This window comes from Amblyomma maculatum, chromosome 1 (assembly GCF_055883805.1).
Source record: "Amblyomma maculatum isolate TAMU_Amacu chromosome 1, ASM5588380v1, whole genome shotgun sequence".
Lineage (NCBI taxonomy): Eukaryota > Metazoa > Arthropoda > Arachnida > Ixodida > Ixodidae > Amblyomma > Amblyomma maculatum.
Genome location: NC_139344.1, coordinates 117,754,534 through 117,782,353, shown reverse-complemented (window position 1 = coordinate 117,782,353; position 27,820 = coordinate 117,754,534). Strand labels below are relative to the sequence as shown.

The following is a 27,820-nucleotide window of genomic DNA, read 5'->3' as shown; positions in this document are numbered from 1 at the left end:
TTTCCAGAAGCAGCTACCAGGCAATCTTAACAGGACATGAAATGAGGTGTATCGGCAAAGCGTTTTGCTGAAATCGCATTCTTCTCCAAGTGCCCTTATAAAGCCGGCTTTCCCTACTTTATACTGTTAATGCCATGATGCAAGCTTTACAGGGTAATTGAATGCGCGCTTACCTGGTTCAAGACACGCCATGTCCCTTGCGCTTCGGTCGTAGCTGAACTAGATAAGCTACTGGCACATATTTCCCTACTTCAGCTGGCATTAGAGGCGTAACTTTATTAGAGACATTTGGGACGCAGGGGTACCGCACTGCTGTCGTCGTCTTCATCATCGCAGTATTTAAGTAGAATTAACTGTAATGCTAGTATCAGTATGTCAACTGGCTACGCAACGACGGCACCTCATCGGCATCATGGGATCACCTAGTGAAGGTGAATCACAATGGAAGTATTTCATTTGAATGTTTATTGAGGTTGCTTTTACGGAGACTTGCGGGAAGCCTCCGAAATAAAAGTAGCGGTAGTACTTATCGTCGTAACATATTATTAACTGCTCGATGTGTACCTATGTATATGGAAAGATAGGAAGAAGATTTTAGCGTACAATTAAGTACCTGGCGATCTGTGCTGGAAATCTTTATTATGTTTCTTTCTTTTTCTATAAGGTGGATACTACATGCAAACGAGGGCCTTCAACTACAGTACAAAATGATATGATACAAGGCAGTACAGTGAAGACACAGGACGTACGTTAGATTACAGCTGAAACACCACTTCAAGGAAGATGAATCATGACTGAAAGCAAGCGGTCCAATTCATTCGCTAAATCCGAGGGTAAAAAAAAAAAAATCTGCTGTGAAGACAGTTAGTGCCTGTTACGGTTCTCGAGAAAAAACTGCGCCTACATACGAGTAAAACTGTAAAATTGTTCTCGCAAATGGCGGGGCTAGAACACAACCATGCGTTGGACTTGCTTTTGTTCTCACTTGTTTACAATGTTTTATGTGAATATTGTTTTAACGCTACTATTAAAGAGGGAAGACATTGTTGTTCATATATTTTGCACAAATGAATTCGAGTGCATTAAACACAGCACGTTCGAGTTGAATAACGTGTTTTTAGTGAAAAGGTCCTGTACTAATACCGCGCGTATTCCAATTTGGTTCTGACGCGACTAATGTAGGCTAGAAAATTGGTGCATATAGGCCCTAATACGAGTTTTCTTTTTAAAATCCATGAATTTCTTAAGGCCGATGTGCTAACATCAGAAATGTGTCAAACCTGGATAAAGCACGCCAAGATACTTACTCTTAGAAGTGTTTCTTGCTGGAAGAGTTACTGCATGCTTATTTTCAGGACAAGCTGCGCTTTTCCTGTCTTCATTGTTTTTGCCTTGTTTTTGTCCTACATGTGAGCGCAACTCGTACATACCCATAATTACACTTTCTTACTTTTGAAACTGTATTATTGTTTTTTACTAATAGAGGACGTCCCAGAAGGTTTTGTGCTGATGCATGCAGCTTACAAAGAACGGACTGTCAGCTGTGAAAAGCACGTGTATGAACTGTTGGCTCAATTTAAAAGGGTGGAAATTACCAATAAAATACGGCCCGTTCGGGTCGCACTTCAAGTGCGTGAACCGAGAACAACACCTTTAAATCCGTGATCTCATTAGGGGAGGCCACCGAAGAACAATTGCCCGACTCGAAACATTATCCGGGCTATCATGGAACACCGTTCAGCGCATTTATCACGACGATTTGTTAGACGCAACGAGCTGCTGCTGATATACTGCTCAGACTGCTTACTGAGGATTTACTGAGGATCAGCGCACATGGCCATCAGTGTTTGCCGGTGCCTGGCCTTTACCCAGAGGAGTTCCCATAGCGCAAACGGGGGATCCACACACTATATTCTCGATTTGCCTTCCATGGATTTGTTGCGGTTCTGTTGTATGGAAAAATAGGGACTTGAAGAGCAAGCTTTTTTACAATGTCGAGAAAATCAAACATAGTGGGACAACGGCGCTTCCAAGTGTATGAAAGCAGCCGAATTTGCAAGGTGCTTCCAACAATGGGATCAAAGATTGGATAAGTGCATTGGCACTAAGTGAGCGTACCGTACGGCCGCAGGGGTCTATTTAAAATAGTTTCGGCCTTCCCGTCGCGGAAAACGGCGCGGATGGAAAACACGAGAGCGCAAAGCCGGCCTCTTCCGCGCACGGCATAGGGACTCACCTCACATCGCGTCCTTGATGGGCACGCGTGCTGATCGTAGTTTGTCGAAAAATCTAGCAATTTCCAGGTGGACATGGTAGGGCCGCACGTTGTCGCGCGAGCTGGATGATTCGCTCTCTTCATCTCTCTGCACTCCTCTCCTACCTCTGAGCTTCGAACGTGGTTATCTTATAACGCGCCGTGCCACGATTGTCGGTTCTAACCCAATTTTCAACAGCGAAAGCAGGCAGGCCTCGGCTTCGAAGAAGTCGTGAAGAGGGAGCGGTGAGCTACAGTATTGTTCGCGTGCCAGGTCGAGCAGCCCTGGGTGCTGAGAAAGACTGCTACTTGGAAGTCGCCTCTCTCTTTTGTAGATACTGTACTATGTTGTTTGTTGTTAATGTTTATAAAGTTAAATTTCGCCTGTTTCCAAGCGTTTGTCGTCCTTCGTGTCTCCGTGTCAACTACACGTTGCCCGCCAAACCGTTACGCACCTCGCGAAGAACCAGGATGCAGAAGAAGAGAGAATAAAACAACTGACCGGATTTTACTGGTACCTTAATAGATATTAATGTTATATTTGAAAAGAAGGATGCATTCAATTAGAACTAAAAGCCAAGCTTTTTATCAGGAACTTTCGGTTATTTTTTGGTCCCTGTTCGTATTCACCGCCATGTCCTACTAAGGGCATCAGTCATCAATTGCCTTAATAGTTTGCTGAAGCAAATGATGACCATATTCACAAGATATTGTTTTCAATACATCACAATCATCGTCGAACGGTCTAACAAACAAACCATACAAAATATAACAAAATAATTCATGTAATTAAACATAAAAGGAGTCCCAAGATACTTCCTTTATAGAACAAACGAAATCTCACCCAGAACACTTGTCTAAGATACGTCCATCAATAGCCGCCCATTTTATTGCTAACTGGGGCACGTTGAACTCGGCCGAGGCAAATTAGGTTAGCACCCCTCAATACCACACGCTATGGTCTGTATGCTTTACGCAAATCTGATCACTATGAAGCGCCATGACGTGCTTGTCATTAGTAACATTCCCCATACGTCTTCGGAATCCGCTACGAGATGGTGCCACCATAACTGCTGCTACTGATGCACGATCGATCGCTTGAGGTATTTAGGGACAAGCGCAAAATACCCCCTCAAACGTCGCATGTTTGGTTGGTGCTTCATTTCCTATCAGCTACGGGCTAAGGTGATGACCGAGTTTAAGTACACTGCTTTTAATCCCTTCCCACTTACACCGATTGCGTACAGCTCAAACTGCGAATCGCATCGAATGCCTGTCCGAGTGGAAACGCAGAGGTAGCACGAGGGAAGGTCATTTTGGGAGAACAACGGCACAATAACAGATAGCACGACCTGAATCAAGGGTACGCAAGTGACGGCAGCAGACGACACACTCTGCGAACGGGTCTTCTGACAGCACGGAGATATACGTAAATAATCAGTGCCTGGCGTTAGTGCAGAGCTAAACGTCTAAACGTTGTGCGTGCACGAAGAAGCACGAGAGTAATAATGTCATCGGAGAATAAACATGAGGCAAAACAAGGGCTGGTGCGCAAGCGAGCGTGGCTGCCAAATTTACCCAGGGCAGTGCATTAGGTATCTTTAAATACGAGCAGTTCCTGAATATCCGCGATTTGTCATTTGTCATGGGGGAGGGGGAGGGGCATTTAAGCTCCGCCTATAAGGGCGTGACATGATAACTTCAGAAACTCCCGTCAGAGGCTCATTTTGCGAAGCCTCTTTCGCGTATATTTACTTTTATACTGGCTTAATAACAGATCTCTTAATTGATGCCTCTGTTATCTGGGACATATCCATTAGCGTACGCTAGTAATTAAGCTGGCTAGTTAAGTAAAAGAGAGTCCAGCAGAGATACATATTGACAACTAAAATGAACTTCATTTGGCACTGCGAAGTCTGGCTGCATTGAACAAGATGACATAGAGTTTGAGGAACTGTACGACCACACAGCGGTGAACGGCGGACTGCTCTAAGAGATAGTGAAAAGGGACAATCTAGTTCTCGTCAATCTGAAACACAACTGCCAAGATGTGGCCACGTGGATGATGCGTGACAGGTCATCATGCATATAATATACTGCGTCATAATAAAAATATACGAATCCTTGAATCAAATGATCGTAGACGAAGGTGATGACGGAGATCTGTCAAGTGATCACATCCGTTTCACAACGCACTGAGGACTTGTTCTTCCTCACGTAGTGCATCAAGATCCCCTACAGACCAGCATAACCCGCTTTAAATGGCTCTCCTAGACATACCCAAGACATGCGACTAAGTCAGCAGTGAGCTGCTCTGGGATAATCTGCGATAGCTCGACCTTCGCGAGGCTGTCGTTGACCTGCTCCGGGTCGATACCACGGCTCCGATAGAGGTGTAGCATGGCTTAAGGCAGGGCTGCCTCCTATCCGCCCTCCTGTTCGGACTGTACGTGGCAGGAGTGACCCATTGATTTGAGGTGTGGGGAAGCGGCTATAGGCTGGACCAGGCTAGAAGAAGGGCATAGAGTTGTCTGTTGTATATATCTTGCCCTATAGTGTATGGCAACTATTTCGGTGTTATGGTAAGCTCGCCAGAGGAATTGCTGAGCCAGTCGAACATTTGCGGTGCGAAAATGGCTAACCTACAGGTGAAGTCGTGTCAATAAAAGTGCGTAGTGGTGGTTGTAACAAGAAGGAGCTGTAAATGGCAACACAGCATTCGTCAAAACAGCGCACAAAAACAACGCAAAGGGACAATAGCACAAAGAAAAAAAAAAGACACCACGCGTCAAAACAGCACAGAACAAAAATATCGCACGGATAAAACAATGCAGCGACAGAACAGCACACGGAATAAACAGCAAGGCACAAAACCGCGCTGAGCTGTAGGGTGCAGAACTGCGAGAGCGCTCAATAATCATAGCCATAACTGCGAAGGTTAAAGGAGAACGCGTATCGAAGCCGAGTTTGGAGTTGTTTTTGTTGATAAAATAAATGACCAGAAATGTCATTTAATATCTCAGCAGAATATAAAACTTGGTGAATAGGAGCCTCCTAGGCAAACTGTGCTCTTTTCGCTGCTTAATGAAGAGACAGGGTATTGATTCAACCTCTGAATAGAAAAGAAAGGTGGGTGAGTTCGCGGTTGCTCGAGACGCGGCGGGGGCCTAATGCTCTAATGCAGTGGCCGCCGAAGCTGGTCCGTTCTCGTCGCCCTTCCTTCGAAGCCCACACACTGCTGAAAAGTTTTTGTAGCGAAAGGTACGCTACGCTACCCTTCAATATTTCGCCGCTGCCTGAAAGAGCGTAAATTCGGGCCTGTCTTTTCATGTGGGAGGGTGACTTTAGAATCAGGCTGCCATCACATTCGAATTCACGTTATCCCTATGCCATGCAGGCAAGCTCATGCGGCTTAGTTAAAGCGAGGCTTTATATGTGGGCTTGGAGCCTACGCTATCCCCTCATACCCTTAAAGGCGCTGTTTATGTGTCAACCATAATTTTGTAGCGAAAGGTACACTACGCTACCCTTGAGCATTTAGCCGGTGCCTGAAAGGGCGTCCCGTTGCCTAGGGACCGGTTTCGCCGCTGATGCAGAGGAACAACGACAACGAGAAGAAAACAGAGAAACCGCTGGTGATAACAACTCGGTAGTTGCCAACCTGGCAGATACGAACGACAACAGCGTATTGCTAGGGCAGAAGGTTCGTTCGAACATTGTGACCGCGGCGTGCCCTGCCCCGGAGTTCGACATAGAGAGGATTGCCATACCACTGGAAGACTTCTAAACCCGAATGAGAAGGGTCAAACAAAGGCAATGTATGCTCAAGCTGGAAGTTATTCACCGTACGACGGACTGAGCAGCGAAGCAGTTGCAAATTTTGCGGTGCCTAAAAAAGAGCGGCAGTGCGCATGCGCCGAGACAGGTTCCCGCCACAGGTGCGCCGTGTGTTCTGCCGCTGGCTGCGCTCGCTACAGAGGAGGATGAGGAAGGTAGCGACATCTCAGCAGATGCGCGAGCCGGCGTGGAGAGCTGACCCACTGGAACAGGAAAGCATCTGCCGTCATCGCCATGTTCATGGCATAGAAGTGGATTCCGCCTAAAACGCCGGGGGAACTGTGGTGCGTTCAATGGAACGCTGATTGCCTTCGATGCAGCGCTCGGTCGCTGAGGCAAAGCTTTCGCGCAGTTTGGTTCAGCAGCGTTGCATCCCTCTAATTTGTTTCGACTCAATACAGTTCAGGTCACCACCACACGGTAGTGGCCCAAAATGAAACCTGTCAGCGGTCAACAGCTTTTGACAGCTTTAGTGTTCAGTGCGTCATTTTCTTTTTCTTTTATCTTATCATTTATTGTGGAAAATTCAGCGAGCAGGACAAAAAACAAGATTTTTTTTACGCGAAAATGGGCAGCGTACTTCTAGCGTGTCCAGTGAACGGCTGTAGCATGTTATCTGGACGACCGCTTTGGTTAGTGAGCGCGGCGGAAGTTTGAAATTGTCTCGCGTTGGCGGCTGCCAACCAATCTGTTTTGATGTGACTCACCTTCTCCCCGTTCGCCTTTATGCATGGTTGGGGGCTACATAATACTGTGCAACCAAGAGGTGTAGGTGCAAAGGCATTCCCATCGTCTGTATTGTGCATGTTCTATGCGATGTTATGCATTCTGATTGCAAATAGAAAGGAGAGTGAGAAAGACCTGACATAATTTTAGACGAATTAGAAATCTCCAAACTGATGTCACGGAGAGGTCTAGTTTATAGCTTTTATTTTTCTGACCGAAAGGGTGGAGGAATATTTTCTTATTTAAGCGCCATCACACTGCTTTTCATTGTCGACTTGTCTGGAGCTAGACTGGCAACGCCCACATTCGCGAACCCGCCCTGGGATAGCTGGGCGGCCAGAAGGTTCATCCATTGGAATCTCTCTACCTTGTCTTGAGCTAGGTTCCAGGTAGGCATACCGAAGGTCCATGGGGCGGCCAGTACGTTTCAGTAATTTTGTGTGTTGCAAGTTTTTTTATATATCCTGTACCTATTTCTTGTTTTGTAAATATCTGTAGCCATCATATTGCAAATATTATTGACACTGGTTTCAAAAATGCAACAATAGACATTGAATATAAAAGGTACCTGTGCACTTCCTTGCGGAAATCACAATTTTACAAGTGTAAATCAGCTGTATTTGTTTTCAGTCATAACACACTGTACTCTATTCATAAAACACGCCCAGAAAACACTAATAAAACTGTCGTTTGGAACCTAAACATCTAAACCTTTCTAAGATTAGTTTATTCACCAGGTGAGTTTTGCGGTTGTGCAGACACGAGCAATATTTAACCAAACAAAACTGGGAAATATTATACAATAAGATGGAAAGGAGCTTGTAAACTACAAGAAAGCAAACTGGCCAACAAAAAAATAATTAAAGAGACTAGCACACAGGTACGATGGCTCTGAGGAGGATCTCCAGAGCGACCCCATACAACCATACGTCGCTGAGGAAGAAAGAGAATTTCGAATTATCTGGGGCACAAAATCATGGCCTAGATAGCGTGATACAGATTGCCGCAATCAGGGCAGAGAAGACAAATTCGGCCACGATGTTGGACAATTGGAGCAATAAGGGTCTCCGAAATTTAGACGACAGGTCAACAGCCGACCTGACGGAACATATCCAGAAATACTGGTAAGCGATCTCAATACTCGAAGAATAGAAGATATCTCAGATCATATTAATCTCAAAGCCCGGAAAAAACTCCATCTCAATAATGTACGACCCATCTAGCTGACATCATGCGTAGGCAAACTTATGGAACACGTGGTGGAAACCAGGTTAAAAGAGTACCTACATGGAAGAAAATAAGTTATTCCAGACACTATGATTGGATTCCGGCCTCGCCTATCTACGTACGCCATAATGCTGCCGGTGCACCAGCTGATCGAGAACTAAATGTGAAGATGATTCTGGGGCTTGTTAGATGAGGGTGGCGGGGCCGCTTGGTTCCCACCGCTGCCATCAGTGTTAGAAGTGGGGTGGCGTTGCCGCCTGGACCGTTCTCAGACGACCATCCTGGCCAGGACCGAAGTGCCGCTGACTGGTGATGCTCGGCAGGAGACGAAAGGGTTTATTCTAAATTTTTAGAAGTCAGAGAAATACCTTCTACTACTCTTCAGTTGGCGTTCGCGTCCGGGATTTATAGGGCTCCTGTTCTCTAAAGAACCTATAAATGGTAGGCTTGCCAGGCGAGAATGGGGTTGTCCTTAAACTTATCACTCTCACGCACATTCCCAAACACACGCACTCTTGCGCACGCCTCTGGCTTTCCAGGAAATTGTCCATTTGTTCCTCATCCTGCAATTTTGTGGAGCGCAAAAAATGAGGTTTCCAGTCTGTGCTCAGCCCGTGCGGAGACCGCCTTTTCCACACGGGCGCTAGCTAGTGGCTAATTTAGCTGTCTTTATGGCCGTGAGATTCATAGCACTGCAGATTCTTTCTAAAAGAAAAGCGTGCGTTGGATGCTGTTCGTCTTCTTTTTTGACCACGAGTTTTTTCAGTCTTGATGTTACCGACGAACTCGTCGCTTTCTGGGCACCTAACTCAGGACGGCTGCTGTACGGCGCATGTATGTGTTTCTATCTTGTAGTAGCCGTGGCAAACTCTTCCGCGAATTTTCAGTTAATCTCGAAAGAACGAACTCGCCTGACGATGCCGGCTTGTTGCGCATTGATTTTTTGTGCCTGTATAATACTAAAACGAGTTGCTGTCTTTGGTTTCCTCGACTAGTGACTACAGACGACAGGTGTAACGGCACAAAATTTTTCGTTTGCTGTAGCCGGTTATTACCTTTCGTCCTAATCCTCTCAAGTTTACGGTATTTTGCATGTTTTCATTCTTACCGCTGTGTGAATGAGAGATCTGAGAATCATGTACACTTCAGCATCAGTAATAAAAAAGTAAAAACAAACATTCTCCTCTGTCGATTCGTGAGCGGGCCCATTGCATGAGAAGTCTGTCTGCTACATGTTAACCGATTAATAGTCTGCGTTGTGGCGATTACGCATGCAATATTGTTGCTGCAAAAAATCGGCGAACCATTAAAAACATGATTTTCACCTGTATTGTTGTAAAGGTTTAAAGAAAACAGCATTATAATAGTTATTCAAACGTTTTAGTTCAACCTTTACGCCGCGAGGTGACGCCAGGCGTAGACGGGTAGACGCGTTCCAATACGCGAACCTGTAGACGCCTACGAAGCAGTCTTGCTAGACGTCTAAGGATTGGAACGCTTATTATTTCCTCAGAATCTCCTCGTACAACTGCACTTCCCGTGTACACAGCTGTTTTTGATTCATCGGTATAAAACTCTGTGAAGCTGCTGTGAGATCACAGATTGTGTGAAAATTGTACCATGGCGGTAGAGGGCTGTTTTGAGCAAAATCCAGTAATGTGTCCAGAATATGGAGTTTGCAACATATCTCTTCGAACCGCATTATCAATAGCCTCGTTTGACTGAGGTCTATTTGTGAAAATGATTCTGGAGGGGCTAGTTATGACTATTGACAAGCACAGGTATTCTTTTTGTGACTTTATTCTGAGGACATATGCGCATGTAAGTAAAGCTCGTCTATCTTTCAGTGGAGGCTCGTTAGTTTCCATGCACAGGCTATCCACAGGAGACGTTCTGTATGCACCACAAACAAGGCCAAAGCCTGAGTTATGCACTGGGTCTAATTTCTTTAAATATGATTGCCTAGCTGATCCATAAACTATGCTTCTATAGTCCAAGGAGGAGTGCACAACGGAGCGATATATATGCAAAAGGCATGCCCCATCAGATCCCCAATGTTTACGTGAAAGGACCTTCAGGATGTTTAGGGATATGGAGGCTTTCTTCTTTAGTGCTTGTATGTGGGGGAGAAAAGTGAGTTTTTTGTCAAAAGTAATGCCTAAGAATTTGCGATTATTGTTTACGGGCAATTTGATTTCATTTAGGTGTAAGGTAGGGTTGGGCTGTATGCCTCGTTTGAGCGTGAACATAACTGTCACTGTCTTCAGTGGAGAAAATCTAACCCATTATCACTGGAACATTTCGTTAGCTCATTTATTCTTAACTGGACCTGTCTCTCACATGTGGACATGTAGCACGATGTGTAGGCTATTGGAAGGTCGTCCACATAGAGTGAATACATTATGGAATTTGGCATTACTTTGCTAATCATATTCATTTTTACAACGAAAAGTATTGTGCTTAAAATGCACCCTTGGGGTACAACATTCTCCTGCAGAAAGGTTCTTGGCAAGGTAGTCCGAAGACCTACTTGAAACCAACGATGTGACAGAAAGTCACTTAAAATATTTAGCATTCTGCCACGTATGCCTAAATCTGCCAGGTCGTGCAATATTCCAAACCTCCAAGTTGTGTCATATGCCTTCTCAAGGTGAAAGAAAATGGCAAGACAATGCTGTCGGTGTATAAAAACCTCTCTGATGGTGTTTTCGAGATGCACGAGATGGTCAGTTGTTGAGCATCCTTTTTAAAACCACACTGGTGAATATTTAAAAATTCGTGAGATTCTAAAACAAAAGTTAGCCTGATGTTTAAAATACTCTCAAATGATTTTGCTAAACGCTGATGAGAGCAATGGGCCTATAACTACCAGGAGATGTCGGCTCCTTTCCAGGTTTCAAAAATGGTACAACAGCTTTTTTCCATGCATCTGCCAATTTTCCTGCGATCCAAATTTTGTTAAATTTTAATAGTGCCTCTATAGCAGGTTCGGATAGGTGGGCAAGCATTTAGTAGTGAATTTGATCAGGACCAGGTGCAGTCTGTTTACCGGCAGCTAGGACATTTTTTTATTTATTGTAGTGTAATTAAGCTATTATATGATTCTTTTGTACCACCACTTGTTGGGAGTTTTTGTTTCTCTGCTGTGTTTTTGTATTTTAGGAATGTTTGAGTGTAGTGTGATGAACTGGAAACTGCAGAAAAATATTCACCTAAAATGTCGGCCTGTTCTTGTATAGTTGTCTCTACTCCGGGGGCTGCTAGAAGGGGAACAGTGAATGGAGAGTAGCTGCCATTTAGCTTTCGAATCTGTTGCCACATTTGCTTTGATGTTGTTGAGCTGTTTATCGATGTTACATAAGTCTCCCAGGAGGTTTTTTCGGCGCGGCGACGAATGTACCGGGCTTTGGCTCTTGCTTTTTTAAACTTTACGAAATTGTCCTGTGTTGGGCACCTGCGAAAAATTCCCCATGCTTTGTTTTGTTCTTTTTTTGCTTCTTTACATTCTTTTGAATACCAGACTTTGTGATTTTATTTCACCACTCCAGAGGAGCGAGGAATCGATATGTACGCTGCAGTAAGGATGCAATTTGTGTATGCATCATTTAGTTCATCTGTATTATATTTGTCTAAAGTAATTTTTTCTAGGCTGGCCTTCTCTCGAAACAGTGCCCAGTCGGCTAAATGCAGCTTCCAGCGTCTCAGCTTGGGTGGGATGATTGGTGGTGAAGATGTTCCGTATGGATTATTTAAAACGTCCCATTTAAAATTTGTAAAAACAGAGGGCGAGCTGAGAGATAAATCAATACAGCTCATTTTTCCTGAACTAGATGAACAGCAGGTTGCTTTCCCAGTGTTAAGGAGGCAGATATTATTGCACAGTATAAAATCCTTTATGACTTCATCTCTCGTATCTGTTTTTCTACTGCCCCACAGGATGGAATGTGCATTAAAATCACCTACTATTAAAAATGGCTCTGCAAGCTGATTTAAAAAATTTAATTCGTGAATACTAAATTTAAGGTGTGGCTCTAAATATATGCCGCACACAGTTATTGTTTTAAAAGCCTGTATAGGTCACCGCTATAGCTTCAAACTTAGTTTTAAGTTTGTGTTCTCGAACTGCTACTCCATTTTTTTTAATATGATGACAACGCCACCTGAGAGCCTGAGAGCCTTCTCTCTGTCACGACGGAAGACTGTATAGTTTTTGAATATGTTCCTATGTTTGGGACCTAAATCTGTTTTTTGCGAACACAAGGATAGTGGTGAGTGAGTGGTTAATAAGTGTTTTATGTCATTCATATTAGGTTAATAAGTCCTCTGCAGTTCCATTGTATAAAAGCCATTTTGTCATAAATGAGTAGAGAAGGCTAAGTTTTGTTTTCGGGCCCTCTGATTCGGGGCTTATATCTTTTTTGTCAATCCAAGGAGCTGCGCCGGCCGTCCGACGTCGACAGCACAGGACTGCCTTGGCTTGTGTCCATCGCGTCTTTTGACACGCTGGACGCCCGTGTGGACCGCACAGGTACGTTTGTGTTTGCCCTCACCGCGTGGTGAGAGGCCTTGGGGCCGCCTGACCTGGGGGTATAATTTGAAGATATCGAAACATTATAGAAATGTTCACCTAAAATGTTTGCCTGATTTTCTAGTGTTGTTTGTGTTCCGGGCGTTGTCAACATTGGAAAAGTGAATGAGGTATAATTGCCAGTGAACTTTCGGACTTGTTCCCACAGCTTCTTTAAGGTATAGAGCTGTTTATGGAGGATACATATTTTTTCCATTACATTTTTTCTGAGTTTCTCCGGATGTATCTTGCTCTGGCTCTAGCCTTTCTAAATTTGATTAGGTTCTCTGTAGTTGGATACCTACAGCGGGTGCCCCATGTAGTTTTTTTGCTGCTTTACATTCCTCCGTCCACCACACTTTGTTTTTGTTTGCATGTTCAGATATCTGGGGGATGGCTATTAAAGCTGCTGATAGTATGCAATTTGAAAACCTTTCATTTATTTCTTCTATAGTTGCTTCTTCGGCGTATTGTTTTTCTAATGTCGCATAAGTTTTAAAAACTGCCCAATCCGCTAGGTGGAGCTTCCATCTCCGTGGCCTTGCTGAAATTATGGATATGGATGATGATAACTTTAAAATGGCAGGTAAATGGTCACTCCCCCTGAGATCATCTAAAACCTCCCAGTTAAAATAGTTAAAAATGGATGGTGATGAAAAAGCTAAATTGAAACAGCTCATTTTGCCCGAGCTGTGGCAGCAATATATGGCCTTTCCTGTGTTTAATTACATATATCATTTGCTAATTAAAATCATCCTCTATAATTTGATCTCTTGTGTCAGTGTGCTCACTCCTCCAAAAGGGAGAATAAGCGTTAAAGTCCCCAACCATCACATATGGCTCCGGTAACTGTTTAACGAGGTATTCTTAATCATGAATGGTAACTGTGAGGTGTGTTAGTATATAAACAGAACATATGGTTAGCGTTTTATGGCTTATAATGTTTACAGCTACAAATTCAAAGTTCAATTGCAGGGGTATTTCTGTGGCAGGGACGTCACTTTGTGTTATTACTGCGACGCCTACTGACAATCTGTTATCTTGGACTATATCTGTTCGGAAGGTGTTATATTTTTTAGAATGTTTGTGTGTTGTGGCTCAAGGTTTGTTTCTTGAAGGCAAAAAGCTGTTGGTGCCATTGTTTTGAGTAGATCTGTGATGTCTGTAATTTCCATGTAAACCTCTACAATTCCATTGTACTATATATGCCATTATGATAAGCTGGGGATGGGGAAGTTATATAATTTCAGGAGCGGTGTCTCGCGGTTTCCCTTTTCTTGCTAGAGAATCTGGCCACCACTGCAGCGGTGGCGAACTAGGAGTTGAATCCATTGCCACTTTCGTGGGGCCGGATTTCCGCGGATGTTTGAGTTCTGGAAGTCGGTAGGCTCTCACTGACCTCCATATCCTCTACGGTGGACGTGGAGGGTGCTTCACTGTTACGATGGCCAGTGGCTTTCGCATGAATCTTTTTTGTTGGCACCCCTGAACCAGGCCCTGCTCCAGCCCCACGAAACACATAACGTCTAATAAACTTCTTTAAACAGCTCTGCAAGGCTACAAATATCTTGTTCTAGAACAAAACGTCTCACAGACGTCGACGGAAAGAAGTTTCCTGGAAAACTTCTTTAGCACGTCTATACTAAGACGCCTTTTCAAAGACATCTCAGATATGTTTTTTGGAGACGTCAATTAGATATTTTTCCAAAGTCCTCTCTCTCAGCGATGTTTACTCAGAAACTTTTCATAAATACTATTGTAGAAAGGATTTACTAACTTCTAAACGTCCGCAAAAAATACTCCATGTTCCACCTGTTCACAATGTTGAATCCCTATTCAAAGAATGTTCACGAATCACAGCAAACATTTTCTACGCATGTTTTATTGCAGGCACGGAATTAAACAATAATTACGGCACATAAATTGTTAGACAGCTTTGCATTATTCCATTGTCTCGTCTTGATTATTTGATAATCAGGAACAGAAGGTAAGAGACCGCTTTAAAATAATCTCGAACTTTGAAACTGCGGTTCGTTCTAGCGGGAACCGAAGCCCCGTCATTTACGGTCCAGCTAACCTACAGCTCGTAAGGCTGCATGGATTGCACACCGGTCCTGAAAGACGAGGGGAGGCACGCGAATGACAACACTTTTTCATGCTACGAATGCCTCTTCATTCCAGCTTGCCTGGCCAACACCAGAAAACCACCGTATTGCCGCTCGTAAGGCCGCACTTGGGTAGCATACGGGTCCTGAAAGACGACGGAGGCACGCGAATGACATGCTTCTACTCCGGCTTGCCTGTGAGGACGAGAAAACCGCCGCACTGTTGTTTGAGCAAGAGTACAGTCAGCAGGAGAGCGGATCGTACGCTCAAACATCGTTCCGCACGCTTAAGCCTGCTGCGTGGTGGCGCTCTGCTCGATGCCGATGCAATTTACAATTTGTCAACATTGCTTCATTGATTCAGGCTTTTTTTCCTTGTTTCTTTGCAAAGCATACAATTTAAATTAAAAATAAAATTAAACTCATAATTGTTTTTGTAATAGTTGGGTTTTGTAGGCCAAGTTTGCTTTATTACCATTTTGGCGCTGCAGTCGCTAGCGATGGCTTGCTACCCGCGCGCAGAGATCGTTCAACTCATCTTTTCTCGTCTTTCGACATGCTCAACGGTCACTCAACGTGGTCTCGGTGGTGTGTGTTCGGTGTGCTGTCTTTGTTTCCCGCGCTTGGGCATTTACGCTGATTTTGCAGCTTTCCCGCACTGTATTTTACAACCACTGCTGCGATGTGATATGGAGCTTATATTTCTCAACAGTAAGTAACTTTCCACTTGTATGGTGAAAGCAGCACGCCGAAGTTGAGCCGCAGATGCGTCAAACTAGCGCGCTAGAAACACGGGTAGATAGAAAGACAAACACACATTGCGTGTTTGTCTTTCTATCTGGCCATGTTTCTAGCGCTGTTTTAACGTACTGTCCAACCAACTCGCCCAACAAGCAACTTAGCTGTATTGTATTGGCTTTGTTAACTTCACTGATGCGTGCTAAGTATGTGCGGTAGAAAATGTAGAACTGAAGTAATACTATATCTTGAGGAGTTATTTTGTTGCTAATGATCGTGTTGAAGATGTGGAATTATATGAGTCTATTCAAAAACGTTGCGGCACTTCACGGGCATCAGATGTAGAATATTCGTGTTTTCTTCCAATAAATAGTTGGTAGTTGTGCGCATATGGTGTCCTATTCGTTTTTGTTGTCATCTTTGCACCGTAGCGTTTTCAAATCAGTAACCTCAGCTCACTTTAAGGTTTTCTGTGTATGCACAGAGTGAATAAAGTTTTCTTCTCTTAAACATACTAGAAAAGACTGTTCTTGAAGTTCACGGTAGGTCAGTGCCAGAAGCATAAGGTCACTGCCTCGACCTCGTTTTGTGGTGCGAGCTATGAGGGATCTTTTTTTTTAATGCATGGCCTACTAGGTGAATGATTTCAATGGCGTTCATGGTAGGTCCGGGCGTTTTGAATAGATGCTAGTGGTATCACCGTATTTTGGTGTTTCCTTTCTCCGTGCATATGTTTCTTTTCTTAAAAACCCCACTAAACTCAGGCACGTAGCTCAACTGCCACTGCCTTTGGCTCGTTTGATTATTTTCAGCTTTTTTTTGTGTCTTTGCAGGTTGCTGGAATCTTGTCTGTCTTACAGACTCCTGGAAAATGCAGAACCTGGAGTTTATGATAAGCCATTGAATTTAGCTCATCAGCCAATGCCTTCAGTGTGCATTATGATTTTATATATCTGTGCAAGTTATAAAAAATATTTTTATGCAGAACCTTATGGGCGGATGGTTCCAGTGAGTTTACACCAGTGCATTTGCATGCATGCCTGTAACTTGACTGTTTTTTGCCAGTGCAGGTTGTTTGGAATTTACTTTTGCAGAAGAATCTTCAAAAAAGGCTTCTCAAATCCATACTGTCAACAAGTTTATTTGCTGATTGCTTTTACTTTTGTAAATGGAGTGCAATAAAAATTCGGACTGGAGAAGCATGGGTTCTTCATACATTCAGCATGTGCATTCACTATTGAGTGTAGCGATTTGTAGTTTGGGCTCATTGTCCTCAATTCTGCATGTAATATCGCACAATAGTCTGCTTTGAGAGCACTTTTTTCTAAATTTTAAATTTTACAGGTAACTGGGGAGAGGGTGAATTGTTGAAGGCTTGCATTTTCTACCGCACTATAAGAAACAGCTAGAGATGGCACATAATCGGTGGAGTGGTAAAGGAGTAAAATTTAAAATTCTATAAAAAAAATTTAAAATTTTAATTCTCTTAAGCCCAACTGATTTTGTGCCATCTCTAGCTGTGTCTTATTGTGTTGTACAAAGTGCAAGCCTTCATCAATTCGCCTTTTCGCCAGTTAACAGTAATTTCATTAAATTTAGAAAAAAAAGCTCTCAAAGCAGAGCACTGTGTGACCTCACATGCAGAATTGAGGACAATGAGCAGAAACTGCAAATCGTTACCCATCTAAAACAAGAATAGAAACGTTCTAGCCAAGAGGGTTTAAAGATGTCTACTAGCACAGCTATAGCAGAGCTACAGCTAGAAGCAATGTCTAGAACAAGTATAAAAATTTTCTAGGCGAGAAGTTTTCAAGACTTCTACTGGCGTAGCATTAGCAGAGCTAAATCGGAGCTACAGGAAGGCTTGTAGCTCTTGGGTCTACAGAACGTCGCTAATGAGACTTCTTTTAGAAGTGCCCATTTCTTGGCCTAGACATATTCTAGATGTCAATTAGCTCTTTTTGTGTTTTGTGGGAGCGGCAGAGTCGCTTGGTACAGGAGTTGCTTTCTTAGTGGGGTTGGGCAGCAGGTCCAGCTCAGTAGAGCTGTTCTGGGTGTGTCGCTGAGGGGGCCGCCCCTGAAGGTTGTGCTTGAGAGTGTGATGAGGATCGCGTGATCCTCTCGCGAAAGTCTCAGCCCTCTGGGCAGTGCCACCGGCTTCTGGGGTGGGGACTTCAATGTCGACGCCAGGTCTGACAGCGGTGACTGTCCCCGTGTCACCATTTCAGAATATGTGCCTAGTTTAAAAGTGACACGTTTTTTTGCCTCAAGGTATGATAGATTCTCGATGATTTTCAGGCTGATTATTTCTTTCTCTGTCTTCCACACTGGGCATGACCTGGAATATGCGCTGTGAGCGCCACTGCAGTTCACATATTTCGGTATGCGTTCACATTTGTCGTCGGCATGTGAGCTTTCTTCACATGTAAGACAAGTGGGTTTGCCTCGGCAAGCCAAGAAGCTGTGTACGAAGCGTTGGCACTTAAAGCATCGCCTGGGATTCGGGATGTTAGGGCGGATTTACAGCTGTTGTAGGCTGCATGGATCGATTCTGACAGAGTTGTAGTGCTAAATGTTAGGACAATGTGTTTCATTTTTATCTCCGCATTGCTTCTTCACATGGTAGCAATGACTCCCTGTTCAGCTAGTTCTTCCATTTCGCCGTCAGTACTTTGTAGCAGTTCGTATTCAGATATCACTCCCTTTGTTTGGTTGAGGGTGCGGTGAGGAGTGACTTGTACACTCAACTCGCCAATGCTTTCCAGACATAGCAAACTTTAACTTTGGTCTTTGATTACTACTTCAAAAAGGAGGAGTCCGTTTTGCTGTTTCCTGGCTTTGTAGCTCTTGCCTGTGATGTTCTTGAGCATTTTCGCAATGACAAAAGCGGACAGGTTGGCTATCAACTCTTCAGTGGGAAATGTTTCCGGTTTCTGTGAGGTCAGTTTCTTTACTTCGGTGCGAACCCTTTTCAGGGGTTGATCAGATTTTTTTTTGCCAATTTATTCTTATGTCATGTATGGGCTAAGGGTTCCTAAAATTATGTCGCCTGTTTTACCCTTATATGCAAAGGAAGGTCCCAGGGCACTTCGCCTGGTAGACAGACGAAAAGCCCGTCTGCCGAGGGTTGACCCCGACCTCGACCGCCACCGTTCAAGATTTCTTCCCTCCACTTCTCAACTTATCGCCACGGTGCGGATAACAGCTTCGGTATGGGGGCTAGGGGTCCGTGGTGGCGCCAAGCACCAATGCCTAGCTTACACAAGGTGTCCCTGTGGGGCAAAGGAAATGGAAATATGTATTCTCTCTACGTGTATAAAGTTTTGCACAGCCTGAAAAAGACTAAGCAAAGCAGGCATTAGGTTGTTTTTCCGTCCAGGAACAAGCGGTTTGTGCAAGCAAGTAAACAAGGAGAAGTTTGTTCCCTGCTAAATTGGCGTTGTCTATAACCTTCAGACATCATGCGGTCGTTTCTACATAGGTGATAATTGATGCTGCATCAATGACAGACTACGTGAACATGCAAAGGATATAGAGAACAGGTCACGCAGAAACCATTTGGCCATGCATTGTGCAGAATGTGAAGATCGTGAAGCTGATTTCATTCGGATCGTTATCATCGCCTGATATAGACGAGACCACGATGCTCATTTCCGAGGCTTACAGTATAAAAAAAGCTACGTTACTTGTGCATCAGCAGCCCATCGATAGCTCTCTCTTCAAAAGAATGCGCATATCTTGATCTGTGTTAATGGTTTTTTCAATCGCGTGTGTAGTTGAGATTTTTTTTTACTCGTCCTGTTTTTAATTCCTTATATGCTGCCTCACTTGTAGCTATAAATCATTTGGTTGATAATCAGCACATATGTTTGTCTGCTCTCCTGTCTCGTCTTAGCAGCGCTGTTTCTTTCCATTCGTGCTGAGCCATGGATGTCCAAATTATAACCAGTTAGAAGACAACCTGAAACACTTTTAAGATGTTGCAAATAAAATAGTTTTTAACTCTTGACATCTATAATAGTGCAAGACATTATTATTGTACGCTGTTGCAAATAAAATAGTTTTCAACTTTTACCAACTACAATAGTGCAAGACATTATTATTGTACACTAAAACACGCCTTTTCATTGAAGTGATCAACAGCAATGAGTATCATGTAAAGAGAACCTCTTAATATGTACTTTAAAAATGCATTGTTTCAATCAAAATTAGGAAGATGTTATTTACAGCAAACATAGACTGAAGCTTGTTGACGGTAAACTAATCAGAGAACTGAAAATGGTTGTATGCTCATGGTGACATTATCAACTTCATCACGGGATGGCTTGTGAAACTCAAGAGACCGGTATAGAAAAAACAGACCTCACTTTGCAAAACAAATTCTGCAGATGGCACACTGTTGGGTGTCTTGCTTTGTCACACAGCGCGGATTTGATCTATGTGAGATGCTCACAACTTCCTTTGCCCAAGTCACAAAATGTAATGCTCAAGTACTTCTCCTAAATGCAGTCTAACTCATAATTAAATTACAATGCTGTCAATGCATCACATCATGGAAACAAATTTTGACTTTAAAGCACACAAATTATTGTCTTCCATGACTGCTACTCTACAAGTACACGGCAAGAATGCATGTCCGAAAGATGGCAAACCTTGGCTTCTATTTAGCTTTGTAATTGAACAAGACATATCTCACAGCTTCCTTCTACTTCACACTGCCACCAAATCGGGCATAAATATATTCATAAAGCTTTAACCTCACGAATAAATATATTGTAGTCTACCTCATAATTAAATTACAGTGCTGTCAATGCATCAAATTATGGAAACAAATTTTGACCTTAAAGCACACAAATTATTGTCTTCGATGACTGCTACTCTACAAGTACATGGCAAGAATGCATGTCCGAAAGATGGCAAACCTTGGCTTCTATTTAGCTTTGCAATTGAACAATACATATCTCACAGCTTCCTTCTACTTGACACTGCCACCAAATCAGGCATAAATATAACCATAAAACTTTACCCTCACGAATAAATATATTGTAGGTTGCCCTCCAATTATCCCACTTGCATCATAATTCACACAAGGTTAAGCAGGGGCATGAAATTGGGCTCACTGGGTTGGTTAACAATAAAACCAACACAAATCATTGGACGCAGAAACTCTGGCCACATGAGCACAACAAGCCTATGAATATTTACTGCGAACATTGCTATAAACAGAGAATGTTCGCAACTTTATGCTGACTGAAGCTTTCTCATTCGAAAAAGAAAACAAATCTTCCCACAGCCATCACCAGTAAGGCCAGAGGGTGGCCTTCAAGCATTCGCGGCCAACTGCTGCAACGATGACGATGAAAGTGTGGCTAGGAAAACAAAAATCGGCTCCAGAGACAATTAGGAAATCATTATATAAGACCAACCAAGAGCCTGTGGGAAAGTAGGTCACAGTGGCCGGCTCCGCTTAATATTAGTCTGCAAACTGATGCTTAGATGCCACCACTGTAAGCATTGGCAATGAAAGCAAAAGAAAAGCAAGGGTACTGTGTTTTATGCTTATATGAATTACTGCAGACTCCATTTTTCAAGAGGGACAAGCCTGTAGTGTTCTTACAACCGCAACGCTGACCACAAAATACCTGTGATCTTATTCCTGCCATGTCGGTGGAAAGCACTCAAAGCTGAAAAAGTACTTTCAAGAGTCCTAATCAGTGCTCTTTACAGTGGAACGTACCATTATGGTCCACAGTGCCTGAGTATAAGCCAGTACAGAAAGCCACAGTGCTTATATTAAGTAAACATTAATCTGTGCACTAACCTGTGGGCCCATTTACGTAGAGCTGAAGGCTCCTCTACAGTTCTGTGGCACAGAGTCACCAAGGAGAGTGCAAGCTTCATGGTAGTAGCTCCTGGAACATGTGAATATATGCTCAATACTATGTTGAGACAAACATGTAATTGGTGACCATTTATAAAACAGAACATATCTGCATTTCAGGTTCAGCAGTGGCTGTACCTGGCTTTTATGGTGCTGTGGCAAAAGCCAGTTGGTATTCAATACGAAGCTTCCATTTGAGCTCCACAGAAAACTATTAACATAGTAGCAGGGTATACAGCAGTTCAAGTGTCACTGATGAACAAGTGCCACCAAACCAAATTGAAGGGAAATGCAAAGTCAGGTTAAGACTAGCGTTACACGATAGCAAATATGCTTTAAAAGCTTTCAAAAATAAGCCTGAAAATTGCACAAAAGCAAAATACCCTCAGTGTATTTCAACAGCTGTATTTCAACAGAGCCAAGAAAATATGAGAGCTATCAAGCCACCTCAGTGGGCAACTACCAAAGAAATATGTTTGTGGGCTTTAACTCCCAAAGTGACTCAGGCTATGAGAAACGCCGTAGAGAAGGACTCCGGAAATTTCGACCACCTGAGGTCCTTTAACATGCACTGACATCGCACAGCACGCGAGCACCTTGCTTTTTTCCTCCACCAAAAAGCGGCCGCCGAGGCCGGGATTCGATCCCGCTTCCTTGGGAACAGTAGTCAGGCGCCCTAGCCTCCACACCACCCCAGCAAGGTACCAAAGAAATATTAAGACAGCGCAGCAGCAAAGGTAGCCAAGAACGAAATGTCTCACATTGAAAAGCGCTAGACAGACATTGGCGAGAGAGTAGTTTCAAACACAAGCACTAAACCCTGTGTGTGGCTAGTACACACAACAACTTAATAAATTGAAGCTCTCGGTGGCATTCGGGCCTTGTTCTGTTTTCTAGTTTGCCAGTAAAGCCGTTTCAATCTCACTCCACCCCTTCAAACCGCCGATTTCTGCCGGCTGCAGATATGAACAAATTGTGCAGACATGAACATATAGGTGCTCATAAAAAACGCATGCATGAATGTTGTCAATACACGAGGTGAACGTGTGCTCTACTCACTATTTTTTCGTCATAGAAAAGAATATATTTTCAGATGTACTATACACATGTAGCAACCTTTGTTGTTTAGCTTGCAGACAGAAAATGTTTCACCACAGGCCATCAGACTACAATACATTATGTGCCAGCATGAGAGACACAATTTTCCACCAGAAAAACTGTGCGTTCGTAAAGATTATGCATGCATACCTTTGCGGATGGCTATAGCCAGAAGAAGGCAGATTATATTAGACCAGAATATACAGATTCTTTTTAACTCACACACCACAACGAGCACTTCAAAATAGAAAATTATAATGACAGAAGAGCCAATCGCAAGGGTTGACCGCAATACTACTTACTACACGGTGCTGTTAGTGAACAATTCAAGTGAAAAAGAAAACCCCATGGTCACATGGCACACTGCTCTTCAAGCAGCTAACCCATCCCAGTGTGCTATTTGATGTGCAAAGCACATTCATTTTTCATTCAGATTTGCTGTTAGTGTAATACCTTGAATGCAACTACTCCGCGAGTCTCTAAAAAAGCCGTTTGAAGTTTCCAAGCACACTTTACAACAGCATGCACACACTAAAGGCCACACACCATCATCATTGAATGTGTACGTTAAGAGTGATCAGCAGTCACCTCCCTTGCCTGTGGCAAAGCTCAATACCTTCATATAGTATTGCACTTAGAATGCCTATTTACACGGTGCACACACACTGCCATGAGAGGCAGATGCATGCAGTACAGTGGTGAAACAGCCATCTGTCTTTCAGTGGAAGGTGAAACAGGAAGTAGAGACTGGGGCCAGCCGGCAAGATAGCAGGCTCGATAATACAAGTGACAGGTGAACTAGTCTCAATTTCGAGGCATGCTGCTGCTGCTCTCTGAAATTCGCTCCTAATATTTTTCAGGATGTGTTGCAAGATGTCTGTGAAGTTACTTTACGATTATAGCGAAAACATCAGAGCAGTCGCCGAGTGAAAGTGCATCGTTCAAACTTCCCTCACCAGCGCCGGCATGCGTGACGTCACCATGAGAATAGGCCAGGCACCCCCAGCAGCCCGAGTGCGGTTTTTAGCCTGTGTTATTGCTCGTGTTTCGAGGTTGCTGAAGTTCAACGTGTCGCTTTAGTTGAGCACCCGTCCCTACATTCGGTACTGCTGTGCCTTCTGGTGTACGAGCACCTTCGGGCGCGTCGATATGTCAGTTTTCACAAGTTCCCGCAAGACAAAAAGCTCCGAGCGCAGTGGATCGCTTCTGTGAAAAGCGACAAGTTTACGCAGACCATATTACTGGGCAATGGAAACTGCAATAATTGCTGAATTCAGTATGTTGTATTCTGAGAGCAGCTGCAATGCACCTGGAAGATTTGTTTTCTAGCAATATATAAACACCTATAGTGAAAGAATATAATGGCCTAGGCGAAAATACGATTATTCGCGCGAAAAAAAAATACAGACGAGCAGAGAACATGTACCCAAGTTTTCTTTTACTGACCACCAGCGAATTTGGGCAGTTCCCTTTCGGAAGGAGGGTTTCCACCAGCGGCTGCGAGCCTAGGCTATCTCTTGCGCTTCAAGCTTCCCGTATAGTTACCACTCGAGCATAGCCATACAAAGCAATATTCCGAATATACTGCTGTGGCTCGGCGCACATATGAAAGCTAAAATAGGATATTCCACTGCCGCATCCCTATTGCAAAAACTAGTGCCGCCGGTTCCCAGCGCCACAGCGCACATTCAGCGCTTCTCCCAGTGCATTGCGGATGCCATCGACACAACCAAACGTCAAAAAGCTAATTCCAGCATTTTTCTCCCATCGTACCAGTGCAACAAGTGTCTTCCCGTCACTCCTCCAGTGAATATTACAGACCTCCAGCGTCCCCAGCAGATCCAGTGCGAAACCCGCATGAAAAACTTACTGGTTTCGCACTGGAAGCCGCTGGAAGACGCTTGTTTTTGTTAGATTCAAAATATGTGGCTGGAACATGCAGTTCCGAATCATCGGTCTCACCATGTCTCGATAGAACCGAAAACACTCTACACCACATTCAAGAATACACCAAGTACTCGGTTCGCACGCAGCAAGTCAGGCAACAATTAGTAAACACCACAACGGGCTTCGTCACTTCTCTACTAGGTAGTGAGTTAGAGATGCCTGAATCTGCCTCCGAGTTGGAAAAGGTAATGTTAGAAGTGCTTCGTCGTAGAAACGCTCCCACACATACATCTAATTTCAGCTAATAAAAACATATGCAGCTTTGCAAAATGCTGCTCTACATGCCAGAGACACATTTCGGTACCAGTAGACGCCGATGGCTGGCCTTCACTTCGTCGATACTGCGTCGTTTGTGGCTGTATCTGGTGCGTATACATATGATGAGACCCAGATAGTCACTTTAGAGTGCCACAACAGCTTTTATAATGTAGCAGAGAACTGTGACGGCTGCGATCTACATGCCGCGCAGCGTAAGATGCATATCAACAGCGTCTCGAGTCCTCACGACCACGTCACGACAGCTCGACCAATCGTAGGCGGCGGCGCAGCCCGCGGCGTGTCTCGAGGTACCGGAAGTGCCGGTCGCATATTTTAACTAAAACATACAAGACAATTGGCGCTTGTTTCTGCCTAAATTTAATTATATAGTTGAGTTCGCGGCGTGAGAAACTGTTATAAGCCATGAAAATCTCTATTTCTGCAAAAAGTGCTGCAGTGTCCCTTTAGAGCAGTATTCACAAAGACGGCTGAATCCCTCTCTAAGCAAAGGCAGGGGGATAGTGTTCATGTGACGCCTCCGAGAAGCTGGGCGACGTCACAGCTGCCAGTGGCTGGTGGCAGCTGCCATCTCGGCCAGCAGGCATATAAGCTCCCAGAGTCCCCGAGAGATAAAAAAAAAAAAATAGGCAGCAGGGTCTGAGCAGATATCTGCCCCACCCCTGTCTTTTGTACTCTACCTTTATTTTGTGCGCCTCTTCTCTTTCGGACTAGTGTATTTTATTTTGCGCTTTTTTTTTTGCTCCTGTTTACTTTGCTGTTCCTGTCGTACGCAGCACGGCTAGAAACAACGGCATCACTCTTAGCAACTCTCCGTTAACCGTGTAAATGTGTGAATTAGGGAGCAGGGGCGAGTTTGCCTGCCGGCTGGTGATGTTGCACACCTTTTCACATCCATCCTTACCGTAATTACCCACGGGAATACCACTCAAGTTTAAAAGGTGTGATGAAGACAAAGTGCATCTTACAAGCTAGTGATATTCCTAGCCATTAGTGACCTGCCACAGTGGTAAACAAGGTTAGGGCACAAGATCAGTGCGTTCAAAGATGCAGGATCATATCCTGGCTGTGGCAGGCACTTTTCGATGAAGGCAAATTAAAAACAAATTTAAAAATGAAGACTAAAAAATACATAACACTAGACTGAAAATATATGAACATCAAGCATCCTCCCTAAAATGACACCCCAATGCTCACCGCTTAGGCTCTGGCCCCTTTACTTTTCTTTGTAGGCGTTGTTCTGTACAGCGCCAAGGCTCCTGGATAGCCACATCCAAAATGCACTGACCTTAGAAAACCATCTAGCTTTCATTGCTGTTCAGTCTTCTTCCACTGAAAAGAAAAAAAAAAAAACATTCTCAAGTGGACCCCCCCCCCCCCCCCCCATCTCACTCCTTTAGCTTACTGAAATCAAGAAAATTAAAATTATTTTGAAAACGAACATACTATTCAAATATTAATTGCAGTCAATAATTCAAACTGCCCACATTCATATAGAGTTCATTGTCACCTTCAGGTATCAAAAAACCATCAATGCATTTACGCAAGCAAAATGGCAAACATTGGTTGCCTCCCGCATTTTTAGTAATAAGTGGGCATTCATTCTAACTAAAATAGCTGTACTCGTAGCGGTCGTGCGACCGTTTTGGTCGAAAAGCGACTGTCGCAAATGGTCGCATCGGTCGAAAAGCGACCGCCGTGGGCTGTTCGAGCACTGCTCGATTTCCAGTCGCGCGACTGCTGGTCGCAAAAGCGTTAAACCAATCAGCGGCTCAGCTGACGTGAACGTAAGCTAAGACTGCACTTGATTTCACAAGTTTTGCACACCTACATTTACATAGCGAATAATTGATAGTATTCACTTCAAAGGATGTTTGCAATTGACATAGGGCAGATGATTGTAGCGGGCCAGGCTTTACAGGCAATAATAGGATTTAATGTTATCCCAAAGCAAAGTGAGTGAATCGAATGAGTACTTTAAATACAAAATAAAAAATGTTTGCTCTAGCATGTTTTCTAGATTGACCCGATCACATATGAATTCAACAGCTTGCCCTAAGGAATCATGCATCGGCTACCCCTCTTTATTCTACTGAAAATTTGAAAAAGATGCCCAGCAAGCAGGAAGAAAGAAAATGCGGGCTAATCAAGCGCAATATTTGGTCACGGTACTCTGCGTGCCTCTTTAGCAGAACTTATCACACTGACTTCAATCATTTAGGCATTTTTCTTCTTATAGGAATTGTAATTAGCCAACTAAAAACAATAAAATTTAGATGAGCTAAAATGATCACCGCAACAAGCATATGCTCCTTGAAGTTAATGGCCCAGTGAGTAGCACAGGTGATAACGAAAGTTGCCGACTTCATGCCAGCAACAAAAGCACACATCTCTGATAACCACGAAATCTCATCAGCGTTCAACAGGTTCCCATTCTTTGGTATTCCCATATTTCTGACACATATTGGCAGAGTAAGTGGGTATCATGTTCAGCCCAATTTTAAAGCAAGGGCTAGCTGCGCACGAAGGCAGGCTACAAACAAAGCACGAAAAGAAGAGGTAACATTCGTGATTCAGTACCGTAAGGAAAGAAAATGAGCTTCAAAAAGCCTGCCCTTATACTAGCACTGCAAAGAATTGCGAGATGAACGTAAAAGCACTTACCGCCCTTTTCAAATGTGCTGCCGTTTGCCGCCGACAACAGAGACGTAGTCACTTCACAGCGCCAAGGCCGCCGATGAATTCTTGCCATCAGAAACGCACACTTGGCCAGCGTCATGAAGCGACGTTATCAGAAACGCAGAGCACAGAATCACGGATCCTACCTTCGCCGGCAAACAGCTGCAGTAAATTCGGTTAGGGCAAAACGAAGCACCACCCGCACCGCTACCGCTACTTGCATGCCGCTAGCTGTCATCTAACCCCACATCTGACACTATCCGATAATCCGAAGGAAAAAAGCAAAAAGCAAAATGGGGAGGCCAAGGTCAATTCTGTTGTTGTTGTTCTCCTCTAATGAGATGGAACATACCCACACAGGGGGATCGGCCAAGAATTGGGGTGCAGAGATATTAGATTTTGAGATGTATAACTACATCGAAAAAAAAAAATGTTAGGGAATAGAAAAGGAAATGTAAATACGATAAACCAAAATATATAAGAGT

General features: G+C 43.7%; 1 long non-coding RNA gene across 1 annotated transcript in view; it reads right to left on the bottom strand.

Moving 5' to 3' along the window:
- LOC146203690 (uncharacterized) overlaps positions 1 to 27,532 on the bottom strand; it is a 371,705-nt gene extending 344,173 nt beyond the window's left edge. Inside the window, exon 1 of the long non-coding RNA XR_014703906.1 lies at positions 27,482 to 27,532. This is a non-coding gene — a long non-coding RNA (uncharacterized LOC146203690). The remainder of the gene's footprint in view (positions 1 to 27,481) is intronic.
- Positions 27,533 to 27,820: the final 288 nt, after the last annotated feature.